This window comes from Anser cygnoides, chromosome 3 (genome assembly GCF_040182565.1).
Source record: "Anser cygnoides isolate HZ-2024a breed goose chromosome 3, Taihu_goose_T2T_genome, whole genome shotgun sequence".
Taxonomy (NCBI): Eukaryota; Metazoa; Chordata; class Aves; order Anseriformes; family Anatidae; genus Anser; species Anser cygnoides.
In genome coordinates this window covers 89,072,032-89,088,253 of record NC_089875.1, presented here as the reverse complement: position 1 = coordinate 89,088,253, position 16,222 = coordinate 89,072,032, and the positions used below count along the sequence as shown (strand labels likewise).

Below are 16,222 nucleotides of genomic sequence, written 5' to 3'. Positions count from 1 at the left end.
TTGTTTTTGCAAGGATATATATATATATTCAGTCCACTACTAGTATGGATATCTTTGAAGGGATCCAGAAGCTGTATCTTCCTGGGAGGAAGTCTCTCGGGGGACGAAGGGGATTTTCTGTCCCTCCTTGCAGAGAGTATTTTCTTGGCTGTTTTTTTCTACTGGGATTGTAATTTGTCATTCCCTTCTCCTCGAGAAGAAGAAGCAGAGACTTCCTTAGCTGAACTCTGTGTCCCCCAAGATCAGTTTTTATACAGAAGATCAAGCATACTTGAAGACCCAGTACTTCAGGCTCTCTGTGAGTTTTCATTCTCACTAAACCCTGAAAACATGGCTGTTAAGGGCGTTGCTGCCAGAAAAACTATCTCTGTGAGACTCTGTTTAATAGGTTCCCTGACCAAAACAGAGTGATTGCACATAGAGCAACACAGCCATGGGCTGCTAACCTTCTGCACAGGTAACCCACGGGATTTAGGGGATTTGTTCATTCCCTCATCTCTTTCTTGTGCAGACCCTGTGCCTCATGGAGAGTATGTAAGCACCATATGTCTCTTACAGATGAGTCGATGCCTAGACAGGTTTCTTCTTGAAGTATGTGGGGGCAATCTTCTGGTTTACAAATTAAATATGTAAGGCACACGCCTAGGAGTTGTTTCCTCCATGGCATTAGTCCAGTATTCTTGCCATTGTTGCAGAAAATAAGTGATAAAGTAGCTTCAGATCGTTTTCCTGCAGCGTCTTGTATCTGGTTTCAGTGCAACTAACATATTGGAATAGCAGTTTTTACAAATGCAAGTAAATCAGTGATGGCTTGTAGAGAGGAAAGGAAAATAATCTCTTGGAAATACAGAAACCATTGCAAATAGAATGTGTTTCTTCTCAGTTTTTTTCCCCAATGATATGTTCTAATTCTATGGAATATATCCAAATTTGATCAATATAATTGTTTTCCTTTTTCTAGCGCTTGTGATGCAGGTTCATAAGTTGATGATGTAGAACTATTTGGTTCTCTTGCTAGGAATGGCCTGGTGCTTTCTCCTTTTCCTTCCTCTATCCTGTCCTCCCCTTCTTCCTCCCTTCCCTTTTTCAAAGCTGTGAAGGAAGTGTTTGATTTATTATCATTTAATGTTAAAGGTCTTGAGATCTTCAGTCATATACAGCAAGCTAATATACATGTTAAATATAGGAAACTTATTTTTTTAATAAAATTTGATGTTAATAGAAAAACACAGGATTAAGAATGAGTTATTTAAAAATGTTATATTTTGGTTATAAACATTCACTACTACATGTACTTATTAAGTATTCGTTCTTACCATAGTTGTCAGCTACAATACAGTTTTGCGATTGAACAAGGAATTTTACTGGTGGCTTTTCTGAATCAGATTTAATAAATTAATGGAAGTTAGTGGGGTGGGGGCTAGATATTTTTATTTAATAATTATATGACGACAAATGCACTCTGAGGAAAGTGTAAGTTGCTTATTCCTTTATAAGATTTAAGATTGCAAATTGCTACTTTGAAAATTGCTACTTTGAGTAGCATGACTGTTCTGCAGCGTAAGGTATCAGATGGCTGCCTAATTAAATGGATCTCTTTGTATTGTTTTTCAGGTTGGCTAGAATAACAGTTGAGAGCTCTTTTAAAAGTTTTAGATTACGTGGCATAAAAAATGCATGTACCTCTCATGCACATTTGCAGGATAGCTGCAAAAGTAGAAGAGACATCTAAGTAGTCCCTTGTGACATTCCTTTTTTTTCCTGCTGAAGTATACCCTTTAATGAACAGACTTGAGCAGAGGAACTGTTCAGTTGGTTTTTTAGGTTGCATTGCACTCTTGTCTTGGAAGAATCTATTTTCCAAAACATTCCGCAAAGAAAGTGTTGAAAACAAACAAAAAAAACTTTACCATGATGAGAAAACCATGCAGTTGATATTTTTATTTTTAATGTATGTACCATGTAGCAAACCTGTGAACAAACTGCACCAGCTTCTATAGTTTAAGATCCACTATATTTTATTTCTCAAATCTTTTAATTAAACCGTTTTCAGTCACTGGTTAAAAACTTGCATTAACATCCTTGAATTGTACTTACTTAGTGCTCCTAAAGAACCTCTGTACTCTGTACCGGGATTCACAAAGGTGTATTCCATCTCCCTGAATCTTTTGATTATTCCCATCTACTTCTAGAAATCAAAGGGGAACTGATGTTACAAGCTACGACTTTGAAACAGTACCAATGAAGTAACAGCCATATTACTTGTCTTTTGCCACTGTATTTTGTATTTTAAAACTAAATCCTTTCTGCTTAACTCGAGTTATATCTGCTCGAAGAAAGATATGATGAAAGGTGTTCTGTGGGATCCAGCCTGGTTAGTGAGGATAAAATCTGCAAAACAACTATGTTGTGGTTTGTTGTAGTTTTCTGACAGGCTAGGTTTTACTTGCTTTTGGCAGATTTGCATGTGGACCCATGCAGACCTGTGGCTACAAAGGGAAACTTGGTAATGTACACCATGCCTTCAGGATTCTTTATTTGCTTATGTGAGTAATTGCTAGCCCTAACCTGGATTCAAAGAGCTGACCTGTTTCTTTGCTAGGCCTTTTTGTTCTTATCTTTTTTCCTCTTGTGTGGAGCTCTTAACTGCTGTTGCCAGAGGAAAGTAAACAGTGCTCTTTGTGATGTATGATGCTTAAAATATATTTGAATATATATGAGCAGAAAGCTATGTGGATTAAGAAGTATCCAAATTCTGGTAAACGTGGGATTTACCATGTTTACATGGTAAGTAGAGACTTAACTTGCTTGCATCTTATATTTTCTTCATCCCTCCTTATTTTGTTGGGGTTTGTGATTAAATTCTGTTCTCAATTATTTGGGGTATGACTTTATGCCAAACCAGTATATACCAAAATACTACAATAAACCAAAATCAGCATATAATGTTAAATGATTCAGGAGTGGGAAGAGAGACAACGATTACTATTTTTAAAAACAAGATTTATGAATATCAGGACAAAAAAAAGGATATGCTTTTCCACGTAAATGGTTTATTTTAATGGAATAATCAAATCCACATACTATATGTGCTCAGATATGGATGACATTTTCAAATTCCAACTTGTGGACAGATTCTCTTTTATCATAAGCTGACTGAATACCTTGAAGGTTAAGGGGAGCCAGACCAGTTTGTTGCAGCTGAGTATCTGTTCCCATGCAATCTGAGAAGAGTCTGCCTGAGGGAAAACCATCCTGCTTAGGCCAATTTGAGCTTAACTGTGTTCAGGGTCAGTTTCAGGGTCATTCTACATTTAGAATCAGGACTTCTATGCAGAGATTATCACACATTAGATTTCCCCAGTGGTTTAACTTGTATAAAAAATTGATAAATTTTACTAATACCACCTCTCTTTAACTGTATTTCTAACTTCGGAAACTTGGTTTACTTACGCACATATACTGATGTCAGCTAAATATATACACAAAATATAACTAAATACCACTAGATGTACTGATGACAACTCACAACAGTAGCTAGCAGACTGTTACACAAACCTCTATCCCCATTGTCCTCCAATTAAAACAGCTCTAAATCAAGCTCTGCGACAGTGCCTGTTTAGCATCAGGTTTGTTCTTCCTAACTCATGTTTTGGGAGAATGAACGTTGTGCTTCCTTCATTTTTTGCACGTATGTAAGAATTATTGCAGTGGTAGCCTGGATAGAGACGTCAGCAAGTTTTGGACCAAAACCACAATATTCATTGTAGGAATATTCTCTCAGGAAATAATTGGGAATTTAAGCTCTAGGATGTTTGCTATTTATGCAACAGATTGAAAAAGAGCAGAATACTTATTTTATCTCTAGAGAACTTCATATTTTACCACTTCAGTCCTGGAAATTCGTGTCATGCTATACAACAATAATAAGCCAGATAGTGCGTGGGTTCTGCAACACAGGAAATTTAGATAGACTAGCCCCAGAAAAAACACTGCTAAAAACACAATGTGTTTTAACATAAGTTGTGCTGGAATACAACCAAATGGAGTATGTTTCTTATTTAAATGTTACTTGGTTAAACTGCTTCGTAAACAATATTGTAATAATATCCGTCAGTGTTACACAAGGGCAATAAAAGGCCATGAGAAATTGTACAGCTCTGTCCCCTCCTACAAGACTACTGAAATTTCTAGACTTCAGACAAAATTTGCATCAACTCCTTCCACTTCAGATAAATATTCAGGTTCCAGAATCAAGAATACATATTGCACAAATGTCTGGATTAATGTGTTGCATGTGTTCATATAGATAGTTTGTGATGATGATGTTTGATCAGACAGTGATACTTTTTTTTTTTTAGCTAGGCTTTTGTCCTGCAAATTCCTTGAATTATTAATTCTTTATATTTTTTTAAAGGTTGTGCTACACCTTATTGTACAGTCATTTTGTGAGCTTTTCATGTTTCTGCCAATTATTCTAATACTTCTTACACAGTTAAGGAATTGGATGCAATCTAGTCAGACGGATTTGTACTGATCTAACAGCCTGATCTAACTTGTAGCCCTGTGTCTGAGTTGTCTGTCTAAACTAAGCAAGTTAGTTCTAAGCAAGTTAGTTCTCTGATTCCAAGGAGGTACCCTTTTATATAAAGACATTGTCTCATTCAAATGATTTTATTTAGACACATTTTTTTTCAGGCCAGTTAGGAGCTGGTTAATATAAATTAAAATAAATTAATCCTAAAAACCCTGAATGTAAAATTACATCCAGTTTGACATGCATTTTATCACACAAAATAAATGAGTAATGTTTTCTGTTTGCTCAAGATAAAGGCTGAACCTTTATCTTGACCACAATTGCTAGACGCCATTATTTCCACTTTGCAAATTGAGTGCTGAAGTTCAGGGAAAGAGGTGAAAAGCATTTTAGTTTAACCAAGCTAAGCTTCTTGCACTGAACTGCTGAGATTCACACTCCAGCTACTCTCACTTGTGGGTGTTGAAAAGTAGGCTTAAAACAATGTTCACTGTTTATTTAGCCATTTGAAGAGAGAAACTAAGTTTGTGGGGAGAAAGACTGTTTGCCTAGTTTTCTTGACCTGATATTATCAGCAGTCAGCACTGAAGTGAGCGTTTAACTCTGCTTTCCAATATTTGCTCTGATCTTTACACAGGTGAGTTCTTTCTACGGTGCTTTTACTGAGCTGTCAATTGCTTGCATTATTTTTGCAGATACTCTCACAACTCTGCCAATAAGCATCTCCAGTTGGGCACCTGAAAATAAGAACATAGCTGATGACCACTGGAAAATGCTCTTAAGTAACTTGCCAAGTATCAGATAATTTTCCTATAGCAATGGGTCATGCGTTCATGTCTGAAATTTAGTTATTTCAATGCATTTAGTTATTTCAATGAGATTTTATTTATTTTTTCCTTATCATACCTCCTAACGGAACAACAGAATCACACAGCTCATAGTTGCCTTCACTGTGAAATTTTCAGTTCCCTAAACACTGGACTTGGCATGCACTGAAAGAAGCGGTATTTGGAGGAAAACATGACATGCATGTACAAATTTATCATCACAAGTGGACTAAATTAGGGTTCCTCAGACAATTTAGTTTGTTGATGTTACCCACCTTTTGAATGCTTGTTTGTAACACTCTCCCTTAACATGTGTTTTGCATATGAGGTTTTCTGACTTTCATCGTCGGTCTGCGATGGCCACCGGTAGGACTAATTCTACAATACTCATTTCTGCTACTCTGTAAGCAGTTGTAGTACGCTGTCATTTTCTTGCTCACCTAGATGAAGTCATGATGCATAAATCCCAGTGATTTTTCCGGTTGGTTGCCAAAAGCAGAGGAATGCAGGTGCACATCAGGCTTAGGGAGAGCTAAGTTTTGGTGGCTACAGAGTTTGTCCACTTGCTGTTTTCCTTCCTTCCAAACCCCAGATGAGTGCCTTTCTGCACTGCTTTGTTTTTTTTTTCCCCAGTCTCTCTTGGGAAAGACTACATCCCACCGTTTGGATTCCTACAATGAATCTGCTCATGCAAGTAAAATGAAAATCCATGGACTCATGAAATGTTACGACTTGACGCGTTTGGGACCCCTCTTACCTCATCCCGTGCTATTATTCATTTATTTATGCAGGCCTGTCTTGTGTTCCTTTTTACCCACAACTGAAAATAATCTCTTTGCTTAATTTAATTATCCTTTAAGGTACGGAAATAGAAAAATGGGGCTGGTCTGGGAGACTTACTCCCACTCAAAAAAGAGCTTCAGAAACTGATGGCACATTGCTAGGGGTGGAAATGCAAAACAATCAACCTTTAAGTAACGTGTTGTCTGATAACACAAAGGAAGAAACTTCTTATGAATTGAAATGCAATAGGAAGACTTCAAATAGGAGCTGTTGCCTTAAGCCATAATATCTAATTTATTTGCATCTTGAATGAAGCAGCTGGATTATGGAAGGCCCATGGAAAAGTCAGAGTACTGAAAAAAATTAGCTGTGGTCAAAAGAGGGGTTCATGCAAAGTCTACGGGGAAGAAAGAGGGGAAAAAGATCTTTGCACAGCTGTCAAAATCAGAGAAGTATGTACACACATATAACAGTAAGTGAAAAGGACCAGATAAAAATGACTTACACACCTATTTCCAGTAAATAATTTACATGATATGGAATTGAATGGCTCTTATCTAGAGAAAGCTTCCTTGGAAAGAAAGCAAAGTTTGATTCTGAAAGGAACGTCATCTTGGAATCGGTAAGTATACTATTGCTGAAATCCCAGGAAAATTTCTTGTTCTTTCTTGAACTCTGTCTCTGAACATAAACTGCTAAACCTTGAGCCAGTTAGAATTTTTATTTTTATTTTTTTTCAAGCATCTGAGCAAGCTATTCCTTATCTAGATAAATAACTGGTAAGTTGTGCTGGCAGGACTAAGTTGGCAGCTGGGATAGCTACATCTAGAAACACCTCATGGGTAACCCAAAACACTGAAAATCAGTGGGATGATAACTTCAGCATTTTTTTTTTCTTTAGAAATTAGTTGCAAAATTATAAAATAATTTTAGGGAGTATCAAGGCATTGCACTGTAGTTTACACTCAACATTACACTCAACAGGCACGAAACTCCAATAGTTGATGGTAACAGGCTTGAGGTATTATAACATACCCACGTTATACAGATACAGTGGAGTAACATTACATTTATATATATTTGGCATATGCCAACAAAGCAGTGTAAAGTAAATGAACTTCTGGCCTCGTTAAGTTGTTGGCTGTGACTGAAGTCAATGCCCATGGACATTTCTACAGGCAGAACTTTACTCATTACATGCGTTGTTACACAGTTGAAGCTACGTGTAACCCACAGCGAAACCTAGATAATTACAACACAATTTAAACACAAGCTTTCTGTCTAAAGGCTTGTAGCTGATGTCAAACCTGATTTTTGCATTTAATTTTCCATAATAAAGTCTGCAGAGAGAATCTTAACAATCACAATACAAACAACTTGAGAACAACCATTTCAGCAGGGAAATCTCCAGCCACATAAGAGTGAGAGCCTTTATCTTTTGGTGTTTAGTCGGTCTAAATCTTACCAACTGAGTTATAAATAAGAATTCGCTTTCATAGAAATTTAAATAGCCAGGACGCTGCTTGATCTTCTTTGAAATGCAAACATGCATAATATCTTCCCAGGGTTTTTTAAGAAGTCACGTGGGATCCTTTACCTGCTTATCCTTTCAATACTCTGTCATTCACCAAATCTGACACAATAGAGCAGCCCATACAATTACCATACTATTTTTCTTTATTTTTTTTTGATGTGGCAACTTTGAAGACAGCAAATGTTTACTATAATCTGCAACTCCTGAATTCAAACTTAAATACTTTTAATATCTGGGTGAATTAAGACACCCTGGACATCTGGAATGTTGTCAGTTCTTTGTCAGTTCAGCAAGGAGGAACAGGTGCACTTTGATAGTTCTGTTAAAATATTACACTGCCTCATCTTAGTAATCTTTCTGCCTTTGGTATGCTCATGGGATTCCTGGTAGGCTCTCTAGTGCATGTATCGCTTTTGCACGTTTAGGATCATAGGATCACAGAATGGTTTGGGTTGGAAGGGCCTTTAAAGATCACCTGGTTCCAAGCCCCCTGCCAGGGGCAGGAACACCTTCCACCAGACCAGGTTGCCCAAAGCCCCATCCAACCTGGCCTTGAACACCTGCAGGGATGGGGCATGCACAGCTTCTCTGGGCAACCTATGCCTGTGACAACCTCATCATAAAAAAATGTCCTCCTTTTATCTAATCTAAATCTACCCTCTCAGTTTAAAACACTTGCCCCTTGTCCTGTTACTACAAGACCTGGTAAAAAATTTTTCCCCATGTATGATGCTTCTTGTAACCCTCCTCTGTACATTGAAAGGCCACCGTGAGGTCTCCTGAGAGCCACCTCCAGGCTGAATCTCCAGGCTGAACAACCCCAGTTCTCCCAATTCTTCCTCATAGGAAAGGCCCTTCTCAGGACCTACTCTAGCAAGTCCATGTCCGTCTTGCGTTGGGGGCCCCAGAACTGAATGCAGCTCTCTGGGTGGGATCTCACAAGAGCAGAGCAGAGTGGTACAATCACCTCCCTTGCCCTGCTGGCCACGCTGCTTTTGATCCAACCCAGGATACGGTTGGCTGCAAGCATGCACTGCTGGCTCATATCCAATTTACCACCAGCATACCTAAGTTCTTCTCTGCAGGGTTGCTCTCCATCCATTCCTCACCCAGCCGGGAATCATATTAGGGATTGCCCTGACCCAGGTGCAGGACCTTGCCCTCAGCCTTGTTGAACCTCATGAGGTTCTCACTGGCCCACCTCTCAAGAATGTCCAGGTCCCTCTGGATGGTAGCCCTTCCCTCCAGCCCATTAACCGCACCCCGCAGCTTGGTGTCATCCACAAACTTGCTGAAGATGTGCCGATATATTTCTTGTTCATCCCAACAGACCCTTGTAGAGCAATAGGTAACGTGAACCTGCCACTGGAGGACAGCTATTCCTACAAACGTCACCTGTGCCTTGTGACCTTTGAATGGGTACGCTGGTGTGGTTCTGCCACGTGACAAAGAGAGGCACAGGAAGCACTGAGTCATGGTACCGGCACCCTGGGCTTCCCCACAGACATTGAGCTGTGTCTGTTCCTTATAAATATCAGTAGTCTAAAAGGGCTTTTTAGCAAAAACTGGTTCAAGTCTCCAAGCTAGCCATGCTGTTCCTGGTGTTCAGTCTGACCAGCCTCTCTAGTTTCAGCCGAACTTTCCTAGGAATGGCATCTGAAATGCTCCCTGCCTACCTCCTTACCTAGAGAAAATGGTAACACTAAAATACATTTTCCATGATTTCTCTTTCATCCTTTTGTCCCTTTGCTTAGGTTGAAGTTCCTGCACTCATATTTTACTTGTGTGAATTTTCCTCTATCTCCCCAGAAGATTTACAGAACAAACACTGCTGTGTCTTGAGTTATTTTTAGAATTCCCAGGGAGAAGAAAGGGAGAGAGCAGCAACTCGCTCCTCCTCGGCAGGGAGGGGCAGCTCAGATCGTGAGATAGTCCCCGGCTCCGCAGCACTTCCAGTAGGATTGGCTGCCTTGTTTACACTAGAAAATATTTTGTTGACCATTTCCTGACATTGTATCCTGTTTTGCTAACATTTTTTTTTTTAATCCAGTCATCAAATTTACATTTTCATTTAGTTTTTCAGCCATATACTTTACCCAGATAATAATTATTCTTATCTGTCTTCTACAGATAAAAGTAAGACTGACCATACAAAGTACTGCCCTAATGGTTATGACACAGATAAACTCCCATTCTCTACAAGTTTTAAAATATTTTGTCAAAATTGTTAAACATTCTTAAATTATGTCAAATGAGTATGCCACTGTCAAATTCAACTTGCCACCTTGCAGGTGTGTGTACTGTTTAAAACAGAATAAAACAAGCTGATAGCATGTTTTATGAGGCGCAGGAATGTTAATCTGGACACAGGATTTACTCCCACCTGTGCTTTGCCTGAGCTGCAGGATTACTTGCACGCTTTGTGCTCTCCAACTCCATTTCCATGTGCACATCCACGTCATTTTGTGACAGAACCCTTTCCCTAGAAAACTTCCCGGGATTTCTCTTTGCCTCTAAAAGAGGCCAAGACGTATTTATGACTGTCATATCTACAGGGGAAGATAAGGGCTGGAAGAAATTATTTTGTTTAAATTTGTTAGCAGTAGCTGTACTCCGAGCATCCTGGAGTTTTCCAAATGTTCCAAAGGGCACAAAGCGAAGCACACCTTGCCTAAATGAATATAGTGAGGGCTACGAGATTAAGGAGACCAGGAGAGATTTTGAAGTACAAACTGGTTGGTTTGTACCAACAAATACAAGAATTTTATGGTGCCCAGGTGGACAGCACAGAGGCGTTGCACACACAGTCAGGATAATTGTGCCGCTCGCCAAGTACCGCATGAAAAGAAGCCAAGTGTTTATGGGCAAACTGACAAACCAGCGGGTGATGCGAGGAATGCCGCTGAGCCCAAGGGCTGGGGAGGTGATACAAGACTCACACACGGATGCTTAAGGAGGGGTGGCTGCACGTGTCCTCGGCAGAGTGACGCGCAGCTCAGGTATGATGCAACGCTGCCTGGCCAGGTCGCGCTCTTGCATCATGCCGGCTTGCTGCTGGCAGCCCCTGGGGTAAACAGCTGGGTGCGGGCGAGAAAACCCACAGGATGACATGGATGTCAGTGGACGTGAGGGCAGGCCAGCTGGCATGTGCACTGCACAACAGGCACCATCCTGGCCTGTCCACGTTGTGTGACACAGGGCTCACGATGTATCTGTGGATCCCCAGAAATAAGGGTGGTCACGGCAGTGAGAACAGCGGGGGGGGGAAGCACCAGTGAGGTGGGGATCGGACTCTTTTCCTAAGCACCAAGTGATAAGAAAAGAGGGAATGGCCTCAAGTTGTGCCAGGGGAGGTTCAGGTTGGAAATGAGGAGACATTTCTTCTCAGAAGGAGCAGTCAGGCATTGGGACGGGTTGCCCAGGGAGGTGGTGGAGTCACCGTCCCTGGGGGTGTTCAAGGAAAGGTTGGACGTGGTGCTTAGGGACATGGTTCAGTGGGTGACATTGGCGGTAGGGGGATGGTTGGAGCAGATGATCTTGGAGGTCAAAAAGGCTTTTCCAACCTTAATGTTTCTGTGATATTAGGAGAAATTTCTTCACTGAAACAGTTGTGAACCAGCTGCCCAGGGAAGTGGTTGAGTCACCATCCCTGGAGGTCTCCCAAAAACATGTAGATGTGGTGCTTAGGGACCTGGTTTTGTGGTGGACTTGTCAGTACTAGGTTAAAGGTTGGACCTGATGATCTTAGAGGTCTTTCCCAACATGAACGACTCAGGGCGGTTTTCATTAATCTCTAGCTTTCACGGTTTTCTGCAGCAAGAGAGCCACCAAATACCACACACCCTTCATTACAAGGTAGTGGTTAATTAACACAAGCCCAACACTCTACATAACTACAATGGTCCAAAAAAGAAAGAAGAAAAAAGAAAAGGGGAAAAAAAAAAAAAAAGAACAAGACGCCCCCAGCAAAAATCGGCGAAGCCCCGAGCCAGCCCCTGCGCGGCGTTTCGCAGCAGGCCGCAGGGGCCCCCTCAGCCCCCCCGCTGCGGGGCAGCTCGGGGGAAGGGCGGCGGGCCCGGGCTGCCCTTCCTCCTCTTCCTCCTCCTCCTCCTCCTCCTCCTCCTGCTCCTGCTGCCGTCCTCCCCCCGCCCAGGGCCGGCCCCGTGCCGCTGACGTGCCGTGCTGCCGGCCGGGCCGCGCCGGGCCGGGCCAGGCGGCGGCGGGGGCGGCGCAGAGCAGCGCAGCGGCGGCCGGGCGCGGAGCGGAGCGGGGCGGCCGCGGCAGGTACCGAGGGAAGGGGAAAGGAGGCAGCGGGCGGCAGGGCACGGGGAGGGATCCTGAGGGGGTGGCGGCCCCGGGGGGGGTTGGTGGCTCGGCAGGGGGAGAGGGGAGCGGGGAGTCCTCCCGGAGCCTCCCCCCTGAGCCCTGGCTGCGGGGAGCTGGGTGCAGCCGGGCCTTCCTCGCCAGGTGCTGCCGCGGATCAAAGGGCTTCTCGTGGGCTCCCTTCCCTCTGTCCTAGCCGAAAGCAGGGCACGCCGGCATGGCATTGCACGCCGAAGTGTCATTTGAAATGTCGTTGGATTTTGTTTTTTTTTTTTTCTTCTAAGTATCGTCTTCTTTAAAATGCGCTGCGTGCTAAGTTACACCGCGCTTCATCCAAACTCCCCATTTGAAAACATTTCGGTGCCGGTAGGGCTGGCCTTGCCAGGGAAATCAACTTCTTCACAGCCGGACCCGAACCGCATCATCCCCCGGAGCACGTCGTCTGGTCGAGGTCCTTCAGCAGGCTGCGCTTTGGGGAAGCAGCGCGAGGACCTCAGGGCTCATCCCCTACCAAAACCCAATGTCTAACTCCTGCCATTCGCTTTCCTTGCTAAACGGGAAGACTCAAATGCGGCTTGCTATGCGCTGTTTGTGTTGTTGCTGCTTGCCTGGTGCGCGGCAGCCGGATTCCTAACCAGCAAGCCCCACTGCCAGTTGTAAAAACGCAATAGCTAAATGAGGAGATTACAGGTTGCCTGGTGGTTACCTGTTATTTCATTTAAATATTGCTGATCGTCAGCCCTTTTCTGGAGAGGTGGAGGGAAGTAGCACGTCAGGACTTCAGCCCTAGTGTCCTGCCTGGTTCCTGGAAGGAAGAGGAACTCTTTGGAGCCATCCCATTTCTCACAGTTCAGCTGGCATGAGGAGGCGGCCGAGTGGCCTCTGGACTGGGTTAGCAGTCATCGGAGGGCAAAGGTTGGCCACGGCCTTCAGCCTTCCTTCTCTTACAAAAGTGGCATATTAACAGGGGTAGAGATGAACTCCTCATTTAAGATTAACCCACAGTTTTTGTTTTCAAGAGAGAGAAGAGTGCTAGGGAAAAAAGCCTGAGAACTATAGAAATGATCGCAATTTTCCTTGTGCTAATTCTAAAAGTATAAACAAATGTTGTCTTGCGGTGTTTTCTTAAGTGCCATAAAGCTGTGCTCATGTACAAGTTAGATAAGGAGTGCACATTTTATAAAATAACTGCAAAGGAAAAAAAGACACAAGAGGTGGAGGAGTAAATATCAGAATTGTCACAGTAAAAGTTAGTAAAAACAACACTGCAGAGGCTTCAAAAATAGAAATTAGGACTTAGACTGTATTTTTAGCGGATGTGTTTTTAGTGCGTGTAAGTTAATAAACTATTTAGTGGAAGTACAGTTATGCCTTTGTGAGACTATAAAGGCAGTAAAGTTTGCTGCAAGGCCTATTAGCTTCCTGAAGTAAAAAGCACCTCAGTATTAGCTCAGAAGTTGAACTAATTCCCCCACCCCCATATTTCCAGCCCGAGTGGCTGTTCGTGCATAATCTGTCCTAAGAACTGCGGCCCTCAGAATCTGGGGTCGCCACGCGCTGGTGTGTGATGTTGGGTCAGTTTTTGGACACATTAACCGTGCTGTTCTCAGAACCAAGGTTTAGTCCTGGCTCCCTGTGCCTGGTCTGCGAAGGCAAAGAAGGTCTCGTGACTCTGTCTAACCTTCATACTCTCTTGGTGTTTAATTATGCTGGTCCGAGGAAAACTTTGGGGTTTTAGGGATTTTGATGGGGAAATGTGATAGATGACGGTGCAAGCGATGTGGCAGAGGTGAGAAGAGAATATTTTTTTTTATTGATGCTTTCAGTACAAAATGTTGAAGCATGAGATTAAGCTGGCAGGTTCAAAACAAACAAAAGGGGTGTTTGCTTACCCAATGTGTAGCTACTTAAGCTTTGGAAATCCTTTCTGAAGAATGTGGATGCTGAAAGTTCAAAGGGATGTAAACAGCAGCCGGACAAATTCATGGCAGAAAAATCTCCTAAGCCTCCCATCTTATCTGCTGTAGCTCTGGGGTTTGCTGAGTTGAGGATGGAGCCAGGGAGAGTATGCTGGCAAAATACCCTCAGGTATTTACCAAATTTTTATATTCTAGGCATTCAGTACTGCAGGCAGCACACTGGAAGCAGCAGACCTGCTGCCTGATCCTGAATGACTGCTTTTAGGGAAATTATTTGTTCATCTGAAGTATTTGGGAACAGCTGAGCCGAAGGGACCGGGCCTAGATACAGCTTTGGGGTAGGGGATTGCTGTCGAGGAGTGGTTACACGTCGTCAGCATCAAACGGGAAAGACAGCTCAGGCAGTGCCACGGGGCAGTTCTGGCACCGACGGGTCCGCCGTTGTTATCGACGTCCTTGTGCTCTGAATTAGCACGGGGTTTGAAGGGGACAGAGGAGGGGGTTCAAGCCTTATTCTTGGTGCTGTTTTGGAGGACGAGAGGTTTTTGATAATTTCAGTGTCTGTATTCAAGTACAAAATACTGTGTTTGGGAAGGAGATCCCGTAGTGCAGGTGGGTAAAGCCCACCTGGCAGCAGCACCGTGGAGATGGGTCTGAGGGCTCGGGGGGATGGCAGCAAGCAGTGGGGTGCAGTAACGTGAGAGCTTATCATCTACCTTTTGGTTCTAGTGATGTCTGAGTTAACAGAATAACGTGTTTAGTTTTGGCTGCTGTCCTTTAGGAAAGATAAGTGCAAACTAGGGTCTGGAATAAATTGTCATCTAGATTTAGGAAGGGTTTGGAAAGCATGATCTGCAGAGGCCATGCATGTTTGGGAAGCATAGCCTACAAAGGCCAAGCAAGCTCAGTTCCAGCAGAAAGAGGTCGAGATCAGGGATAAGAAGATGCTATGACCTTAAAGTTAGTGAGTTTTTGTCCGTCTGTCAGTGATTGTATGAAAAAAGATGGAACTAGTCTGTACCGAGGATTTGATTTAGATAGTAACAGCGGTTGTGCTTTGGGAAAATCTGGGACAAACTGAGGTTGTGGAACCTCCCTTCTGGGAAGGTTTTTGAAAGTAGAATAGGACTTGTATTAAGGATGTATTAAAGACTTTCCTCACAACTCGTTCTTGTGCAGAGGTTTGGACTTGAGTTCTTCAGGTGCTGTCTGTATTCTGTCCTGAGCTTATGGAAGAAGTCATGTCAGTGCTCAAAAGAAATGCAATTTCTGTGATATCGAGCTAGATTCTTTCAGTTATTTCTGGTGATCTGATGTTGCAGCTTAATGCATTTTGTTTAAAGAAGCGTCGAGGCAGAACGCATATTGCGGTGTTCAACAACAAAATGCTGTGGTTTAAGAGTGCAGCCTGTAATCCTGTAGGAAATGTAGGTTTAGGATCAGACTGTGATTTAAACCACAAAAGTCAGAGGGATAGAAACAGAGCCATTCGTCATCTACTGTAGTATATACTGTATGCTGCTTCATAATCTGTGTCCAAAATTTGCAGTGTCTTTTGTTCTGAAACACTTTTAAAGAATTGCCAGTCTACAAGCCCAATTTAATTTTCTTTTAAAAACAGAGTACATTTGTTTAGGTACCCTCATTTTGGTTCTGCTTTTTAAACTATGCACGGGCAGATGAAAATCGATCAGTGATGTAACATTGTAACACAGCGTATCGCGTATGTAGGTTTGTGCTCTGATGCTGTTTGGAATAGCAGTGGCTGAGACTTAAAGATGTATTTCTGCAGTATCGATGGGCACTAATAATAGAACACGAGGAAAAATGCTGGTTTTGAATTGACGACTGTAAATGAAGTGTTGTGTTGTTGCTTTTTCCCCCTTGAAACAATCAGCTTTGCAAAGTTAAATGAGAAGTCTTCACAGTTTTTTCTAAGGTCTTGATGGCATGAAAAAGGCACATAAATCTGTGATCTCTTTAATCCCTGGTAGAATGATTTATGTAAGTAATGACCATGCATACTTATTAGGATGTATTTTATCAAAAAGAGCATACTGATTCTGTCTTTTGACGAGTTACTTTCTTAGAACACTAAAAAAAAATACTGATTTAGCCAGAGTGAGATCTGGCTTTTCTCTTGCAACATGCAAAAACAGAGCAGACCGTGATGCAGCTGGTTTGGGCCAGCTGTGCCGCTGCGGCGTGTGTCACAGGTCGAAGTCAAAGCCCGCTGCCACCTGTGGACCACTGAATGTGGCCTCGTGGAAGGCGGTGTGGTGTGGGAGCCCCTGCAGCA

General features: G+C 42.6%; 1 protein-coding gene across 4 annotated transcripts in view; it reads left to right on the top strand.

The window, feature by feature from the left end:
* The first annotated feature begins 11,808 nt into the window (after nucleotides 1-11,808).
* The window catches only part of MYO6 (myosin VI), a 106,451-nt gene continuing 102,037 nt past the window's right edge, over nucleotides 11,809-16,222 (top strand). For all 4 annotated transcript variants that reach the window (XM_066994648.1, XM_066994647.1, XM_066994646.1 and 1 more), the window contains exon 1: nucleotides 11,809-11,965. The gene's annotated coding sequence lies outside the window, so the exon portion shown is untranslated. The remainder of the gene's footprint in view (nucleotides 11,966-16,222) is intronic.